The sequence below is a fragment of the Chiloscyllium plagiosum genome, unplaced genomic scaffold (assembly GCF_037043375.1).
Source record: "Chiloscyllium plagiosum isolate Xiang-an unplaced genomic scaffold, Cpla_swu_hap1 HiC_scaffold_4, whole genome shotgun sequence".
NCBI classification, from domain to species: domain Eukaryota; kingdom Metazoa; phylum Chordata; class Chondrichthyes; order Orectolobiformes; family Hemiscylliidae; genus Chiloscyllium; species Chiloscyllium plagiosum.
In genome coordinates this window covers 13,775,138-13,793,747 of record NW_028270142.1, presented here as the reverse complement: position 1 = coordinate 13,793,747, position 18,610 = coordinate 13,775,138, and positions in this window count along the sequence as shown.

The following is an 18,610-nucleotide window of genomic DNA, read 5'->3' as shown; positions in this document are numbered from 1 at the left end:
TGTGAAGGTGCTGCACCTCCCTGACCCCTCGCTGCAGGATGTGAAGGTGCTGCACCTCCTTGACCCCTCGCTGCAGGATGTCAATGTGCGGCACCTCCCTGATCCCTCGCTGCAGGATGTGAATGTGCTGCTCCTCCCTGACCCCTCGCTGCAGGATGTGTAGGTGGTGCACCTCCCTGACCCCACACTGCAGAATGTGAAGGTGCTGCACCTCCTTGAACCCTCACTGCAGGATGTGAGGTTGCTGCATTTCCCTGATCCCTCGCTGCAGGATGTGAAGGTGCTGTACCTCCCTGACCCCTCACTGCAGGATGTGAAGGTGCTGCACATCCCTGACCCCTCGTTGCAGGATGTGAAGGTGCTGCTCCTCCCTGAGCCCTCGCTGCAGGATGTGAAGGTGCTGCACCTCCCTGACCCCACACTGCAGAATGTGAAGGTGCTGCACCTCCCTGACCCCTCGCTGCAGGATGTGAAGGTGATGCATCTCCCTGACCCCTTGCAGCAGAATGTGAAGGTGCTGCTCCTCCCTGAGCCCTCGCTGCAGGATGTGTAGGTGCTGCATCTCCCTGACCCTGCACTCCAGGATGTGTAGGTGCTGCACCTCCCTGACCCCTCACTGCAGAATGTGAAGGTGCTGCACCTCCCTGACCTGTCGCTGCACGATGTGAATGTGCAGCTCCTCCCTGACTCCTCACTGCAGGATGTGAAGGTTCTGCACCTCCTTGAACCCTCACTGCAGAATGTGAAGGTATTGCACCTCCCTGACCTGTCGCTGCACGATGTGAATGTGCAGCTCCTCCCTGACTCCTCACGGCAGGATATGAAGTTGCTGCTCCTCCCTGAACCCTCGCTGCAGGATGTGAAGGTGCTGCATCTCCCTGACCCCTCGATGCAGGATGTGAAGGTGCTGCACCTCTCTGACCCCTCACTGCAGGATGTGAAGGTGTTGCACCTCCCTGACCCCTCTCTGCAGGATGTGTAGGTGCTGCACGTCCCCGACCCCTCACTTCAGGATGTGAAGCTGCTGCACCTCCCTGACCCCTCGTAGCAGAATGTGAAGGTGTTGCACCTCTCTGACCCCGCACTGCAGGATGTAAAGGTGCTGCACCTCCCTGACCCCTCGCTTTAGATTTGTAGGTGCTGCATCTCCCTGACCCTGCACCGCAGGATGTGTAGGTGCTGCACCTCCCTGACCCTTTGCTGCAGGATGTGTAGGTGCTGCACCTCCTTGACCCTCTCTGCAGGATGTGTCGGTGATGCATCTCCCTGACCCCTTGCTGCAGGATGTGAAGGTGCTGCACCTCCTTGACCCCTCCCTGCAGGATGTGAAGTTGCTGCATTTCCCTGATCCCTCGCTGCAGGATGTGAAGGTGCTGTACCTCCCTGACCCCTCACTGCAGGATGTGAAGGTGCTGCACCTCCCTGACCCCTCGTTGCAGGATGTGAAGGTGCTGCACCCCCTGACCCCTCGCTGCAGGATGTGAAGGTGCTGCACCTCCTTGAACCCTCACTGCAGGATGTGAAGTTGCTGCACCTCCCTGATCCCTCGCTGCAGGATGTGAAGGTGCTGTACCTCCCTGACCCCTCACTGCAGGATGTGAAGGTGCTGCACCTCCCTGACCCCTCGTTGCAGGATGTGAAGGTGCTGCACCCCCTGACCCCTCGCTGCAGGATGTGAAGGTGCTGCACCTCCTTGACCCCTCGTTGCAGGATGTGAAGGTGCTGCACCCCCTGACCCCTCGCTGCAGGATGTGAAGGTGCTGCACCTCCTTGACCCCTCACTGCAGGATGTGAAGGTGCTGCACCCCCTGACCCCTCGCTGCAGGATGTGAAGGTGCTGCACCTCCTTGACCCCTCGCTGCAGGATGTCAATGTGCTGCTCCTCCCTGACCCCTCGATTCACGATGTGTAGGTGCTGCACCCCCTGACCCCTCGCTGCAGGATGTGAAGTGCTGCACCTCCCTGACCCGTCGCTGCACGATGTGAATGTGCTGCTCCTCCCTGACCCCTCGCTGCAGGATGTGAAGTGCTGCACCTCCCTGACCCATCGCTGCACGATGTGAATGTGCTGCTCCTCCTTGACCCCTCACTGCAGGATGTGTAGGTGCTGCACCTCCCTGACCCCTCACTACAGAATGTGAAGTGCTGCACCTCCCTGACCCGTCGCTGCACGATGTGAATGTGCTGCACCTCCCTGGCCCCACACTTCAGAATGTGAAGGTGCTGCACCTCCCTGACTCCTCACTGCAGGATGTGAAGGTGATGCATCTCCCTGACCCCTTGCAGCAGAATGTGAAGGTGCTGCTCCTCCCTGAGCCCTCGCTGCAGGATGTGTAGGTGCTGCATCTCCCTGACCCTGCATTCCAGGATGTGTAGGTGCTGCACCTCCCTGACCCCTCACTGCAGAATGTGAAGGTGCTGCACCTCCCTGACCCGTCGCTGCACGATGTGAATGTGCTGCTCCTCCCTGACTCCTCACTGCAGGATGTGAAGGTTCTGCACCTCCTTGAACCCTCACTGCAGGATATGAAGTTGCTGCTCCTCCCTGAACCCTCGCTGCAGGATGTGAAGGTGCTGCACCTCCCTGACCCCTCACTGCAGGATGTGAAAGTACTGCACCTCCCTGACCCCTTGCTGCAGGATGTGAAGTGCTGCACCTTCCTGACCCCCCTCTGCAGGATGTGTAGGTGATGCATCTCCCTGACCCCTTGCTGCAAGATGTGAAGGAACTGCACCTCCCTGACCCCTCGCTGCAGGATGTAAAGTTGCTGCGCCACCCTGACCCCGCACTGCAGGATGTGAAGGTGCTGCACCCCCCTCACCCCTCACTGCAGGATGTGAAGTTGCTACACCACTCTGACCCCTCGCTGCAAGATATGTAGGTGCTGCATCTCCCTGACCCCTCGCTGCAGGATGTGAAGGTGCTGCACCTCCCTCACCCCTCACTCCAGGATGTAAAGGTGCTGCACCTCCCTGACCCCTCGCTTTAGATTTGTAGGTGCTGCATCTCCCTGACCCTGCACTGCAGGATGTGTAGGTGTTGCACCTCCTTGACTCCTCTCTGCAGGATGTGTAGGCGATGCATCTCCCTGACCCCTCGCTGCAGGATGTGAAGGTGCTGCACCTCCCTGACCCCTCGCTGCAGGATGTGAAGGTGCTGCACCTCCCTGACCCCTCACTGCAGGATGTGAGGAAGATGCACCTCCCTGACATGTACTGCAGGATGTGAATGTGCTGCACCTTCCTAACCCCTCCCTGCAGAATGTGAAGGTGCTGCACCTCCCTGACCCCTCGCTGCAGGACGTGAAGGTGCTGCACCTCCTTGAACCCTCACTGCAGGATGTGAAGGTGCTGCTCCTTCCTGACCCGTCGCTGCACGATGTGAAGGTGCTGCACCTCCCTGACCCCTCGCTGCAGGATGTGAAGGTGCTGCACCTCCATGACCCCTCGCTGCAGGATGTGAATGTGCTGCACCTCCCTGATCCCTCGTTGCAGGATGTGAAAGTGCTGCACCTTCCTTACCCCTCACTGCAGGATGTAAAGGTGCTGCACCTCCCTGACCCCTCTCTGCAGGATGTGTAGGTGCTGCACCTCCCCGACCCCTCACTTCAGGATGTGAAGCGGCTACAACTCCATGACCTCGTTGCAGAATGTGAAGGTGCTGCACCTCCCTGACCCCTCGCTTTTGATTTGTAGGTGCTGCATCTCCCTGACCCTGCACTGCAGGATGTGTAGGTGCTGCACCTCCCTGACCCTTTGCTGCAGGATGTGTAGGTGCTGCACCTCCTTGACCCCTCTCTGCAGGATGTGTAGGTGATGCATCTCCCTGACCCCTTGCTGCAGGATGTGTAGGTGCTGCACCTACATGACACCTCGTTACAGGATGTGAAGGTGCTGCACCCCCTGACCCCTTGCTGCAGGATGTGAAGGTGCTGCACCTCCCTGACCCCTCGTTGCAGGATGTGAAGGTGCTGCACCTCCTTGATCCCTCGCTGCACGATGTCAATGTGCGGCACCTCCCTGATCCCTCGCTGCAGGATGAGAAGGTGATGCATCTCCTTGACCCCTCGCTGCACGATGTGAATGTGCTGCTGCTCCCTGACCCCTCACTGCAGAATCTGAAGGTGCTGCACCTCCCTGACTCCTCACTGCAGGATGTGAAGGTGCTGCACCTCCCTGACCCCTCGCTGCAGGATGAGAAGGTGATGCATCTCCCTGACCCCTTGCTGCAGAATGTGAAGGTGCTGCACCTCCCTGACCCTTCGCTGCACGATGTGAATGTGCTGCACCCCCCTCACCCCTCACTGCAGGATGTGAAGTTGCTACACCACTCTGACCCCTCGCTGCAAGATATGTAGGTGCTGCACCTCCCTGACCCCTCGCTGCAGGATGAGAAGGTGATGCATCTCCCTGACCCCTCACTGCAGAATCTGAAGGTGCTGCACCTCCCTGACTCCTCACTGCAGGATGTGAAGGTGCTGCACCTCCCGGACTCCTCACTGCAGGATGTGAAGGTGCTGCACCTCCTTGAACCCTCACTGCAGGATGTGAAGTTGCTGCACCTCCCTGACCCCTCGCTGCAGAATGTGTAGGTGCTGCACCTCCCTGACCCCTCACTGCAGGATTTGAAGGTGCTGCACCTCCCTGACCCAACAATGCAGGATGTGAAGGTGCTGCACCTCCCCGATCCCTCACTGCAGGATGTGAAGTTGCTGCACCTCCCTGACCCCTCGCAGCAGGATGTGAAGGTGCTGCACCTCCTTGACCCCTCGCTGCAGGATGTCAATGTGCTGCACCTCCCTGAACCCTCGCAGCAGGATGTGAAAGTGCTGCACCTTCCTTACCCCTCACTGCAGGATGTGAATGTGCTGCACCTCCATGACCCCTCGCTGCAGGATGTGAATGTGCTGCACCTCCCTGACCCCTCGCAGCAGGATGTGAAGGTGCTGCACCTCCTTGACCCCTCGCTGCAGGATGTCAATGTGCTGCACCTCCCTGAACCCTCGCTGCAGGATGTGAATGTGCTGCTCCTTCCTGACCCGTCGCTGCAGGATGTGAAGGTGCTGCACCTCCATGACCCCTCGCTGCAGGATGTGAATGTGCTGCACCTCCCTGATCCCTCGCTGCAGGATGTGAAAGTGCTGCACCTTCCTTACCCCTCACTGCAGGATGTGAATGTGCTGCACCTCCCTGACCAAACAATGCAGGATGTGAAGGTGCTACACCACCCTGATCCCTCGCTGCAGGATGTGTAGGTCCTGCACCTCCCCGACCCCTCACTTCAGGATGTGAAGCTGCTGCACCTCCCTGACCCCTCGTTGCAGAATGTGAAGGTGTTGCACCTCTCTGACCCCGCACTGCAGGATGTAAAGGTGCTGCACCTCCCTGACCCCTCGCTTTAGATTTGTAGGTGCTGCATCTCCCTGACCCTGCACCGCAGGATGTGTAGGTGCTGCACCTCCATGACCCTTTGCTGCAGGATGTGAAGTTGCTGCACCTTCCCGACCCCTCGCTGCAGGATGTGAAGCTGCTGCACCTCCCTGACCCCTCGTAGCAGAATGTGAATGTGTTGCACCTCTCTGACCCCGCACTGCAGGATGTAAAGGTGCTGTACCTCCCTGACCCCTCGCTTTAGATTTGTAGGTGATGCCTCTCCCTGACACCTCACTGCGCGATGTGAAGGTGCTGCTCCTCCCTGACCCCTCGCTGCAGGATGTGTTGTTGCTGCATCTCCCTGACCCTGCACTGCAGGATGTGAAGGTGCTGCACCACCCAGACACCTCACTGCAGAATGTGAAGGTGCTGCACCTCCCTGACCCCTTGCTGCACGATGTGAATGTGCTGCTCCTCCCTGACCTCTCACTGCAGGATGTGTAGGTGCTGCACCTTCCTTACCCCTCACTGCAGGATGTGAAGGTGCTGCACCTCCCTGACCCCTTGCTGCAGGATGTGAAGTGCTGCACCTTCCTGACCCCCCTCTGCAGGATGTGTAGGTGCTGAACCTCCCTGACCCCTCACTGCAGAATGTGAATGTGCTGCACCTCCCTGACCCGTCGCTGCACGATGTGAATGTGCTGCTCCTCCCTGACCCCTCACTGCAGGATGTGTAGGTGCTGCACCTCCCTGACCCCTCACTGCAGAATGTGAATGTGCTGCACCTCCATGACCCCTCGCTGCAGGATGTGAAGGTGCTGCACCTCCCTGACCGCTCGCTGCAGGATGTGTCGTTGCTGCATCTCCCTGACCCTGCACTGCAGGATGTGTAGGTGCTGCACCACCCAGACCCCTCTCTGCAGAATGTGAAGGTGCTGCATCTCCCTGACCCCTCACTTCAGGATGTGAAGCTGCTGCACCTTCCTGACCCCTCGTTGCAGAATGTGAAGGTGTTGCACCTCTCTGACCCCGCACTGCAGGATGTAAAGGTGCTGCACCTCCCTGACCCCTCGCTTTAGATTTGTAGGTGCTGCATCTCCCTGACCCTGCACTGCAGGATGTGTAGGTGCTGCACCTCCCTGACCCGTCGCTGCAGGATGTGAAGGTGCTGTACCTGCCTGACCCTTTGCTGCAGGATGTGTAGGTGCTGCACCTCCTTGACCCCTCTCTGCAGGATGTGAAGGTGCTGCACCACCCAGACCCCTCACTGCAGAATGTGAAGGTGCTGCACCTCCCTGACCCCTCGCTGCACGATGTGAATGTGCTGCTCCTCTCTGACCTCTCACTGCAGGATGTGTAGGTGCTGCATGTTCCTTACTCCTCACTGCAGGATGTGAAGGTGCTGCACCTCCCTGACCCCTTGCTGCAGGATGTGAAGTGCTGCACCTTCCTGACCCCCCTCTGCAGGATGTGTAGGTGCTGCACCTCCCTGACCCCTCACTGCAGAATGTGAAGGTGCTGCACCTCCCTGACTCCTCACTGCAGGATGTGAAGGTGCTGCACCTCCTTGACCCCTCGCTGCAGGATGTCAATGTGCTGCACCTCCCTGACCCTTCTCTGCAGGATGTGAAGGTGCTGCACCCCCTGACCCCTCGCTGCAGGATGTGAAGGTGCTGCACCCCCTGACCCCTCGTTGCAGGATGTGAAGGTGCTGCACCCCCTGACCCCTCGCTGCAGGATGTGAAGGTGCTGCACCTCGTTGACCCCTCACTGCAGGATGTGAAGTTGCTGCACCTTCCCGACCCCTCACTTCAGGATGTGAAGCTGCTGCACCTCCCTGACCCCTCGTAGCAGAATGTGAATGTGTTGCACCTCTCTGACCCCGCACTGCAGGATGTAAAGGTGCTGTACCTCCCTGACCCCTCGCTTTAGATTTGTAGGTGATGCCTCTCCCTGACACCTCACTGCGCGATGTGAAGGTGCTGCTCCTCCCTGACCCCTCGCTGCAGGATGTGTTGTTGCTGCATCTCCCTGACCCTGCACTGCAGGATGTGAAGGTGCTGCACCACCCAGACACCTCACTGCAGAATGTGAAGGTGCTGCACCTCCCTGACCCCTTGCTGCACGATGTGAATGTGCTGCTCCTCCCTGACCTCTTACTGCAGGATGTGTAGGTGCTGCACCTTCCTTACCCCTCACTGCAGGATGTGAAGGTGCTGCACCTCCCTGACCCCTTGCTGCAGGATGTGAAGTGCTGCACCTTCCTGACCCCCCTCTGCAGGATGTGTAGGTGCTGAACCTCCCTGACCCCTCACTGCAGAATGTGAATGTGCTGCACCTCCCTGACCCGTCGCTGCACGATGTGAATGTGCTGCTCCTCCCTGACCCCTCACTGCAGGATGTGTAGGTGCTGCACCTCCCTGACCCCTCACTGCAGAATGTGAATGTGCTGCACCTCCATGACCCCTCGCTGCAGGATGTGAAGGTGCTGCACCTCCCTGACCGCTCGCTGCAGGATGTGTCGTTGCTGCATCTCCCTGACCCTGCACTGCAGGATGTGTAGGTGCTGCACCACCCAGACCCCTCTCTGCAGAATGTGAAGGTGCTGCATCTCCCTGACCCCTCACTTCAGGATGTGAAGCTGCTGCACCTTCCTGACCCCTCGTTGCAGAATGTGAAGGTGTTGCACCTCTCTGACCCCGCACTGCAGGATGTAAAGGTGCTGCACCTCCCTGACCCCTCGCTTTAGATTTGTAGGTGCTGCATCTCCCTGACCCTGCACTGCAGGATGTGTAGGTGCTGCACCTCCCTGACCCGTCGCTGCAGGATGTGAAGGTGCTGTACCTGCCTGACCCTTTGCTGCAGGATGTGTAGGTGCTGCACCTCCTTGACCCCTCTCTGCAGGATGTGAAGGTGCTGCACCACCCAGACCCCTCACTGCAGAATGTGAAGGTGCTGCACCTCCCTGACCCCTCGCTGCACGATGTGAATGTGCTGCTCCTCTCTGACCTCTCACTGCAGGATGTGTAGGTGCTGCATGTTCCTTACTCCTCACTGCAGGATGTGAAGGTGCTGCACCTCCCTGACCCCTTGCTGCAGGATGTGAAGTGCTGCACCTTCCTGACCCCCCTCTGCAGGATGTGTAGGTGCTGCACCTCCCTGACCCCTCACTGCAGAATGTGAAGGTGCTGCACCTCCCTGACTCCTCACTGCAGGATGTGAAGGTGCTGCACCTCCTTGACCCCTCGCTGCAGGATGTCAATGTGCTGCTCCTTCCTGACCCGTCGCTGCAGGATGTGAAGGTGCTGCACCTCCCTGATCCCTCGCTGCAGGATGTGAAAGTGCTGCACCTTCCTTACCCCTCACTGCAGGATGTGAAGGTGCTGCACCTCCCTGACCCGTTGCTGCAGGATGTGAATGTGCTGCACCTCCCTGACCAAACAATGCAGGATGTGAAGGTGCTGCACCTCCCTGACCCCTCACTTCAGGATGTGAAGCTGCTGCACCTCCCTGACCCCTCGTTGCAAAATGTGAAGGTGTTGCACCTCTCTGACCCCGCACTGCAGGATGTGAAGGTGCTGCACCTCCTTGACCCCTCTCTGCAGGATGTGTCGGTGATGCATCTCCCTGAGCCCTTGCTGCAGGATGTGAAGGTGCTGCACCTCCTTGACCCCTCACTGCAGGATGTGAAGTTGCTGCACCTCCCTGACCCCTCGCTGCAGCATGTGTAGGTGATGCATCTCCCTGACATCTCACTGCGCGATGTGAAGGTGCTGCACCTCCCTGAACCCTCACTGCAGGATGTGAAGGTGCTGCACCTCCTTGACCCCTCGCTGCAGGATGTCAATGTGCTGCTCCTTCCTGACCCGTCGCTGCAGGATGTGAAGGTGCTGCACCTCCCTGATCCCTCGCTGCAGGATGTGAAGGTGCTGCACCTTCCTTACCCGTTGCTGCAGGATGTGAAGGTGCTGCACCACCCTGATCCCTCACTGCAGGATGTGTAGGTGCTGCATCTCCCTGACCCCTCACTGCAGGATGTGAAGGTGTTGCACCTCCCCGACCCCTCACTTCAGGATGTGAAGCTGCTGCACCTCCCTGACCCCTCGTTGCAAAATGTGAAGGTGTTGCACCTCTCTGACCCCGCACTGCAGGATGTGTCGGTGATGCATCTCCCTGAGCCCTTGCTGCAGGATGTGAAGGTGCTGCACCTCCTTGACCCCTCACTGCAGGATGTGAAGTTGCTGCACCTCCCTGACCCCTCGCTGCAGCATGTGTAGGTGATGCATCTCCCTGACATCTCACTGCGCGATGTGAAGGTGCTGCACCTCCCTGACCCCTCGCTGCAGGATGTGAAGGTGCTGTACCTCCCTGACCCCTCGCTGCAGGATGTGAAGGTGCTGCACCTCCCTGACCACTTGTTGTAGGATGTGAAGGTGCTGCACCCCCTGACCCCTCGCTGCAGGATGTGAAGGTGCTGCACCTCCCTGACCCCTCGCTGCAGGATGTGAAGGTGCTGCACCTCCTTGACCCCTCGCTGCAGGATGTCAATGTGCGGCACCTCCCTGATCCCTCGCTGCAGGATGTGAAGGTGCTGCACCTCCCTCACCCTTCACTGAAGGATGTGAAGGTGCTGCACCTCCCTGACCCCTCACTTCAGGATGTGAAGCTGCTGCACCTCCCTGATCCCTCGCTGCAGGATTTGAAGGTGCTGCACCTCCCTCACCCAACAATGCAGGATGTGAATGTGCTGCACCTCCCTGATCCCTCGCTGCAGGATGTGAAAGTGCTGCACTTTCCTTACCCCTCACTGCAGGATGTGAAGGTGCTGCACCTCCCTGACCCCTTGCTGCAGGATGTGAATGTGCTGCACCTCCCTGACCCAACAATGCAGGATGTGAAGTTGCAACACCACCCTGATCCCTCACTGCAGGATGTGTAGGTGCTGCAGCTCCCTGACCCCTCGATGCAGGATGTGAAGGTGCTGCACCTCCCTGACCCTCACTGCAGGATGTGTAGGTGCTGCACCTCCCTGACCCCTCTCTGCAGGATGTGTAGGTGCTGCACCTCCCCGACCCCTCACTTCAGGATGTGAAGCTGCTGCACCTCCCTGAGCCCTCGTAGCAGAATGTGAATGTGTTGCACCTCTCTGACCCCGCACTGCAGGATGTAAAGGTGCTGCACCTCCCTGACCCCTCGCTTTAGATTTGTAGGTGCTGCATCTCCCTGCCCCTGCACTGCAGGATGTGTAGGTGCTGCACCTCCATGACCCTTTGCTGCAGGATGTGTAGGTGATGCATCTCCCTGACCCCTTGCTGCAGGATGTGTAGGTGCTGCACCTCCTTGACCCCTCTCTGCAGGATGTGAAGGTGCTGCACCTCCTTGACCCCTTGCTGCAGGATGTGAAGGTGCTGCACCTCCTTGACCCCTTGCTGCAGGATGTGAAGGTGCTGCACCTCCCTGACCCCTCACTGCAGGATGTGAAGGTGCTGCAGCTTCCTGACCCCTCGCTGCAGGATGTGTAGGTGCTGCACCTCCTTGACCCCTCTCTGCAGGATGTGTAGGTGCTGCACCTCCCTGACCCCTCGCTGCAGGATGTGAAGGTGCTGCACCTCCTTGAACCCTCACTGCAGGATGTGAAGTTGCTGCACCTCCCTGACCCCTCGCTGCAGAATGTGAAGGTGCTGCACCTCCCTGACCCCTCACTGCAGGATGTGAAAGTGCTGCACCTCCCTGACCCCTCGCTGCAGGATGTGAATGTGTTGCACCTCCATGACCCCTCACTCCAGGATGTAAAGGTGCTGCACCTCCCTGACCCCTCGCTTTAGATTTGTAGGTGCTGCATCTCCCTGACCCTGCACTGCAGGATGTGTAGGTGCTGCACCTCCTTGAACCCGTCGCTGCAGGATGTGAAGGTGCTGCATCTCCCCGAACACTCGCTGCACGATGTGAAGGTGCTGCACCTCCCTGACCCCTCACTGCAGGATGTGAAGGTGCTGCAGCTTCCTGACCCCTCGCTGCAGGATGTGAAGGTGCTGCAGCTTCCTGACCCCTCGCTGCAGGATGTGAAGGTGCTGCACCTCCCTGACCCCTCGCTGCAGGATGTGAAGGTGCTGCACCTCCCTGACCCCTCTCTACAGGATGTGAAGGTGCTGCACCTCCCTGACCCCTCACTGCAGGATGTGAAAGTGCTGCACCTCCCTGACCCCTCGCTGCAGGATGTGAATGTGTTGCACCTCCATGACCCCTCACTCCAGGATGTAAAGGTGCTGCACCTCCCTGACCCCTCGCTTTAGATTTGTAGGTGCTGCATCTCCCTGACCCTGCACTGCAGGATGTGTAGGTGCTGCACCTCCTTGACCCATCTCTGCAGGATGTGAAGGTGCTGCATCTCCCCGAACCCTCGCTGCACGATGTGAAGGTGCTGCACCTCCCTGACCCCTCACTGCAGGATGTGATGGTGCTGCACCTCCCTGACGCCTCACTGCAGGATGTGAAGGTGCTGCACCGCCCTCACCCCTCACTGCAGGATGTGAGGGAAATGCACCTCCCTGACCCTGTACTGCAGGATGTGAAGGTGCTGCATCTCCCTGACCCCACACTGCAGGTTGTGAAGGTGCTGCACCTCCCTGATCCCTCACTGCAGGATGTGAGGAAGATGCACCTCCCTGACACTGTACTGCAGGATGTGAAGGTGCTGCACCATCCTAACCCCTCCCTGCAGAATGTGAAGGTGCTGCACCTCCCTGACCCCTCACTGCAGGATGTGTAGGTGCTGCATCTCCCTGACCCCTCGCTGCAGGATGTGAAGGTGCTGCACCTCCCTGATCCCTCACTGCAGGATGTGAGGAAGATGCACCTCCCTGACACTGTACTGCAGGATGTGAAGGTGCTGCACCATCCTAACCCCTCCCTGCAGAATGTGAAGGTGCTACACCCCCTGATCCCTCGCTGCAGGATGTGTAGGTGCTGCATCTCCCTGACCCCTCGCTGCAGGATGTGAAGTTGCCGCACCACCCTGATCCCTCGATGCAGGATGTGAAGGTGCTGCACCTCCCTCACCCCTCACTGCAGGATGTGAAGCTGCTGCACCTCCCTGACCCCTCGCTGCAGGATGTGAAGGTGTTGCACCTCCCTGACCTCTCACTGCAGGATGTAAAGGTGCTGCACCTCCCTGACCCCTCACTTCAGGTTGTGAAGCTGCTGCACCTCCCTGACCCCTCGCTGCAGGATGTGAAGGTGTTGCACCTCCCTGACCTCTCACTGCAGGATGTAAAGGTGCTGCACCTCCCTGACCCCTCGATTCACGATGTGTAGGTGCTGCATCTCCCTGACCCTGCACTGCAGGATGTGAAGGTGCTGCACCTCCCTGACCCCTCACTGCAGGATGTGATGGTGCTGCACCTCCCTGACGCCTCACTGCAGGATGTGAAGGTGCTGCACCTCCCTGACCCCTCACTGCAGGATGTGAGGTAAATGCACCTCCCTGACCCTGTACTGCAGGATGTGAAGGTGCTGCATCTCCCTGACACCTTGCTGCAGGATGTGAAGGTGCTGCACCTCCCTGACCCCTCACTGCAGGATATGAGGAACATGCACCTCCCTGACACTGTACTGCAGGATGTGATGGTGCTGCACCTTCCTAACCCCTCCCTGCAGAATGTGAAGGTGCTGAACCTCCATGACCCTTCGCTGCAGGATGTGAAGGTGCTGCACCTCCTTGAACCCTCACTGCAGGATGTGAATGTGCTGCACCTCCCTTACCCCTCTCTGCAGGATGTGAAGGTGCTGCTCCTCCCTGACCACTCACTGCAGGATGTGAAGGTGCTGCACCTCCCTGACCCCTCACTGCAGGATGTGAAGTTGCTGCACCTCCCTGACCCCTCGCTGCAGGATGTGAAGGTGCTGCAACTCCCTGACCCCTCACTGCAGGATGTGAAAGTGCTGCAGCTTCCTTACCCCTCTCTACAGGATGTGAAGGTGCTGCACCTCCCTGACCCCTCACTGCAGGATGTGAAAGTGCTGCCCCTTCCTTACCCCTCACTGCAGGATGTGAAGGTGCTGCACCTCCCTGACCCCTTGCTGGAGGATGTGAATGTGGTGCACCTCCCTGACCTCTCACTGCAGGATGTAAAGGTGCTGCACCTCCCTGACCCCTCGCTGCAGGATGTGAAGGTGCTGCACCTCACTGACCCCTCACTGCAGGATGTGATGGTGCTGCACCTCCCTGACGCCTCACTGCAGGATGTGAAGGTGCTGCATCTCCCTGACCCCTTGCTGCAGGATGTGAGGGAAATGCACCTCCCTGACCCCTCACTGCAGGATGTGAGGAAGATGCACCTCCCTGACACTGTACTGCAGGATGTGAAGGTGCTGCACCTCCCTGACCCCTCACTGCAGGATGTGAGGTAAATGCACCTCCCTGACCCCTCACTGCAGGATGTGAAAGTGCTGCACCTCCCTGACCCCTCGCTGCAGGATGTGAATGTGTTGCACCTCCATGACCCCTCACTCCAGGATGTAAAGGTGCTGCACCTCCCTGACCCCTCGCTTTAGATTTGTAGGTGCTGCATCTCCCTGACCCTGCACTGCAGGATGTGTAGGTGCTGCACCTCCTTGAACCCGTCGCTGCAGGATGTGAAGGTGCTGCATCTCCCCGAACACTCGCTGCACGATGTGAAGGTGCTGCACCTCCCTGACCCCTCACTGCAGGATGTGAAGGTGCTGCAGCTTCCTGACCCCTCGCTGCAGGATGTGAAGGTGCTGCAGCTTCCTGACCCCTCGCTGCAGGATGTGAAGGTGCTGCACCTCCCTGACCCCTCGCTGCAGGATGTGAAGGTGCTGCACCTCCCTGACCCCTCTCTACAGGATGTGAAGGTGCTGCACCTCCCTGACCCCTCACTGCAGGATGTGAAAGTGCTGCACCTCCCTGACCCCTCGCTGCAGGATGTGAATGTGTTGCACCTCCATGACCCCTCACTCCAGGATGTAAAGGTGCTGCACCTCCCTGACCCCTCGCTTTAGATTTGTAGGTGCTGCATCTCCCTGACCCTGCACTGCAGGATGTGTAGGTGCTGCACCTCCTTGACCCATCTCTGCAGGATGTGAAGGTGCTGCATCTCCCCGAACCCTCGCTGCACGATGTGAAGGTGCTGCACCTCCCTGACCCCTCACTGCAGGATGTGATGGTGCTGCACCTCCCTGACGCCTCACTGCAGGATGTGAAGGTGCTGCACCGCCCTCACCCCTCACTGCAGGATGTGAGGGAAATGCACCTCCCTGACCCTGTACTGCAGGATGTGAAGGTGCTGCATCTCCCTGACCCCACACTGCAGGTTGTGAAGGTGCTGCACCTCCCTGATCCCTCACTGCAGGATGTGAGGAAGATGCACCTCCCTGACACTGTACTGCAGGATGTGAAGGTGCTGCACCATCCTAACCCCTCCCTGCAGAATGTGAAGGTGCTGCACCTCCCTGACCCCTCACTGCAGGATGTGTAGGTGCTGCATCTCCCTGACCCCTCGCTGCAGGATGTGAAGGTGCTGCACCTCCCTGATCCCTCACTGCAGGATGTGAGGAAGATGCACCTCCCTGACACTGTACTGCAGGATGTGAAGGTGCTGCACCATCCTAACCCCTCCCTGCAGAATGTGAAGGTGCTACACCCCCTGATCCCTCGCTGCAGGATGTGTAGGTGCTGCATCTCCCTGACCCCTCGCTGCAGGATGTGAAGTTGCCGCACCACCCTGATCCCTCGATGCAGGATGTGAAGGTGCTGCACCTCCCTCACCCCTCACTGCAGGATGTGAAGCTGCTGCACCTCCCTGACCCCTCGCTGCAGGATGTGAAGGTGTTGCACCTCCCTGACCTCTCACTGCAGGATGTAAAGGTGCTGCACCTCCCTGACCCCTCACTTCAGGTTGTGAAGCTGCTGCACCTCCCTGACCCCTCGCTGCAGGATGTGAAGGTGTTGCACCTCCCTGACCTCTCACTGCAGGATGTAAAGGTGCTGCACCTCCCTGACCCCTCAATTCACGATGTGTAGGTGCTGCATCTCCCTGACCCTGCACTGCAGGATGTGAAGGTGCTGCACCTCCCTGACCCCTCACTGCAGGATGTGATGGTGCTGCACCTCCCTGACGCCTCACTGCAGGATGTGAAGGTGCTGCACCTCCCTGACCCCTCACTGCAGGATGTGAGGTAAATGCACCTCCCTGACCCTGTACTGCAGGATGTGAAGGTGCTGCATCTCCCTGACACCTTGCTGCAGGATGTGAAGGTGCTGCACCTCCCTGACCCCTCACTGCAGGATGTGAGGAACATGCACCTCCCTGACACTGTACTGCAGGATGTGATGGTGCTGCACCTTCCTAACCCCTCCCTGCAGAATGTGAAGGTGCTGAACCTCCATGACCCCTCGCTGCAGGATGTGAAGGTGCTGCACCTCCTTGAACCCTCACTGCAGGATGTGAAGGTGCTGCACCTCCCTTACCCCTCTCTGCAGGATGTGAAGGTGCTGCTCCTCCCTGACCACTCACTGCAGGATGTGAAGGTGCTGCACCTCCCTGACCCCTCACTGCAGGATGTGAAGTTGCTGCACCTCCCTGACCCCTCGCTGCAGGATGTGAAGGTGCTGCAACTCCCTGACCCCTCACTGCAGGATGTGAAAGTGCTGCAGCTTCCTTACCCCTCTCTACAGGATGTGAAGGTGCTGCACCTCCCTGACCCCTCACTGCAGGATGTGAAAGTGCTGCACCTTCCTTACCCCTCACTGCAGGATGTGAAGGTGCTGCACCTCCCTGACCCCTTGCTGGAGGATGTGAATGTGGTGCACCTCCCTGACCTCTCACTGCAGGATGTAAAGGTGCTGCACCTCCCTGACCCCTCGCTGCAGGATGTGAAGGTGCTGCACCTTACTGACCCCTCACTGCAGGATGTGATGGTGCTGCACCTCCCTGACGCCTCACTGCAGGATGTGAAGGTGCTGCATCTCCCTGACCCCTTGCTGCAGGATGTGAGGGAAATGCACCTCCCTGACCCCTCACTGCAGGATGTGAGGAAGATGCACCTCCCTGACACTGTACTGCAGGATGTGAAGGTGCTGCACCTCCCTGACCCCTCACTGCAGGATGTGAGGTAAATGCACCTCCCTGACCCTGTACTGCAGGATGTGAAGGTGCTGCATCTCCCTGACACCTTGCTGCAGGACGTGAAGGTGCTGCACCTCCCTGACCCCTCACTGCAGGATATGAGGAACATGCACCTCCCTGACACTGTACTGCAGGATGTGATGGTGCTGCACCTTCCTAACCCCTCCCTGCAGAATGTGAAGGTGCTGAACCTCCCTGACCCCTCGCAGCAGGATGTGAAGGTGCTGCACCTCCTTGAACCCTCACTGCAGGCTTGAAGGTGCTGCACCTCCCTTACCCCTCTCTGCAGGATGTGAAGGTGCTGCTCCTCGCTGACCACTCACTGCAGGATGTGAAGGTGCTGCACCTCCCTGACCCCTCACTGCAGGATGTGACGTTGCTGCACCTCCCTGACCCCTCGCTGCACGATGTGAAGGTGCTGCAACTCCCTGACCCCTCACTGCAGGATGTGAAAGTGCTGCACCTTCCTTACCCCTCTCTGCAGGATGTGAAGGTGCTGCTCCTCCCTGACCCCTCGCTGCAGGATGTGAAGGTGCTGCACCTCCTTGAACCCTCACTGCAGGATGTGAAGGTGCTGCACCTCCCTTACCCCTCTCTGCAGGATGTGAAGGTGCTGCTCCTCGCTGACCACTCACTGCAGGATGTGAAGGTGCTGCACCTCCCTGACCCCTCACTGCAGGATGTGAAGTTGCTGCACCTCCCTGACCCCTCGCTGCAGGATGTGAAGGTGCTGCACCTCCTTGAACCCTCACTGCAGGATGTGAAGGTGCTGCACCTCCCTTACCCCTCTCTGCAGGATGTGAAGGTGCTGCTCCTCCCTGACCACTCACTGCAGGATGTGAAGGTGCTGCACCTCCCTGACCCCTCACTGCAGGATGTGAAGTTGCTGCACCTCCCTGACCCCTCGCTGCAGGATGTGAAGGTGCTGCAACTCCCTGACCCCTCACTGCAGGATGTGAAGCTGCTGCACCTCCCTGACCCCTCGCTGCAGGATGTGAAGGTGTTGCACCTCTCTGACCTCTCACTGCAGGATGTGAAGGTGTTGCACCTCCCTGACCCCTCGCTGCAGGATGTGAAGGTGTTGCACCTCCCTGACCCCTCACTCCAGGATGTAAAGGTGCTGCACCTCACTGACCCCTCGCTTTAGATTTGAAGGTGCTGCATCTCCCTGACCCTGCACTGCAGGATGTGTCGGTGCTGTACCTCCTTGACCCCTCGCTGCAGCATGTGTAGGTGCTGCATCTCCCTGACCCCTTGCTGCAGGATGTGAAGGAGCTGCACCTCCCTCACCCCTTGCTGCACGATGTGAAGGAGCTGCACCTCCCTGATCCCTCGCTGCAGGAGGTGAATGTGCTGCTCCTCCCTGACCCGTCGATCCACGATGTGAAGGTGCTGCACCTCCCTGACCCCTCGCTGCAGGATGTGAAGGTGCTGCACCTCCCTGACCCCTCGCAGCAGGATGTGAAGGTGCTGCACCTCCCTGACCCGTTGCTGCAGGATGTGAATGTGCTGCAACTCCCTGACCCAACAATGCAGGATGTGAAGTTGCTACACCACCCTGATCCCTCGCTGCAGGATGTGAAGGTGCTGCACCTCCCTGACCCCTCGCTTCAGGATGTGAAGGTGCTGCACCTCCTTGACCCCTCGCTGCAGGATGTCAATGTGCTGCACCTCCCTGATCCCTCGCTGCAGGATGTGAATGTGCTGCACATCCCTGATCCCTCGCTGCAGGATGTGAAAGTGCTGCACCTTCCTTACCCCTCACTGCAGGATGTGAAGGTGCTGCACCTCCCTGACCCCTTGCTGCAGGTTGTGAATGTGCTGCACCTCCCTGACCCAACAATGCAGGATGTGAAGTTGCTACACCACCCATGATCCCTCGCTGCAGGATGTGTAGGTGCTGCACCTCCCTGACCCCTCTCTGCAGGATGTGTAGGTGCTGCACCTCCCCGACCCCTCACTTCAGGATGTGAAGCTGCTGCACCTCCCTGACCCCTCGTAGCAGAATGTGAAGGTGTTGCACCTCTCTGACCCCGCACTGCAGGATGTAAAGGTGCTGCACCTCCCTGACCCCTCGCTTTAGATTTGTA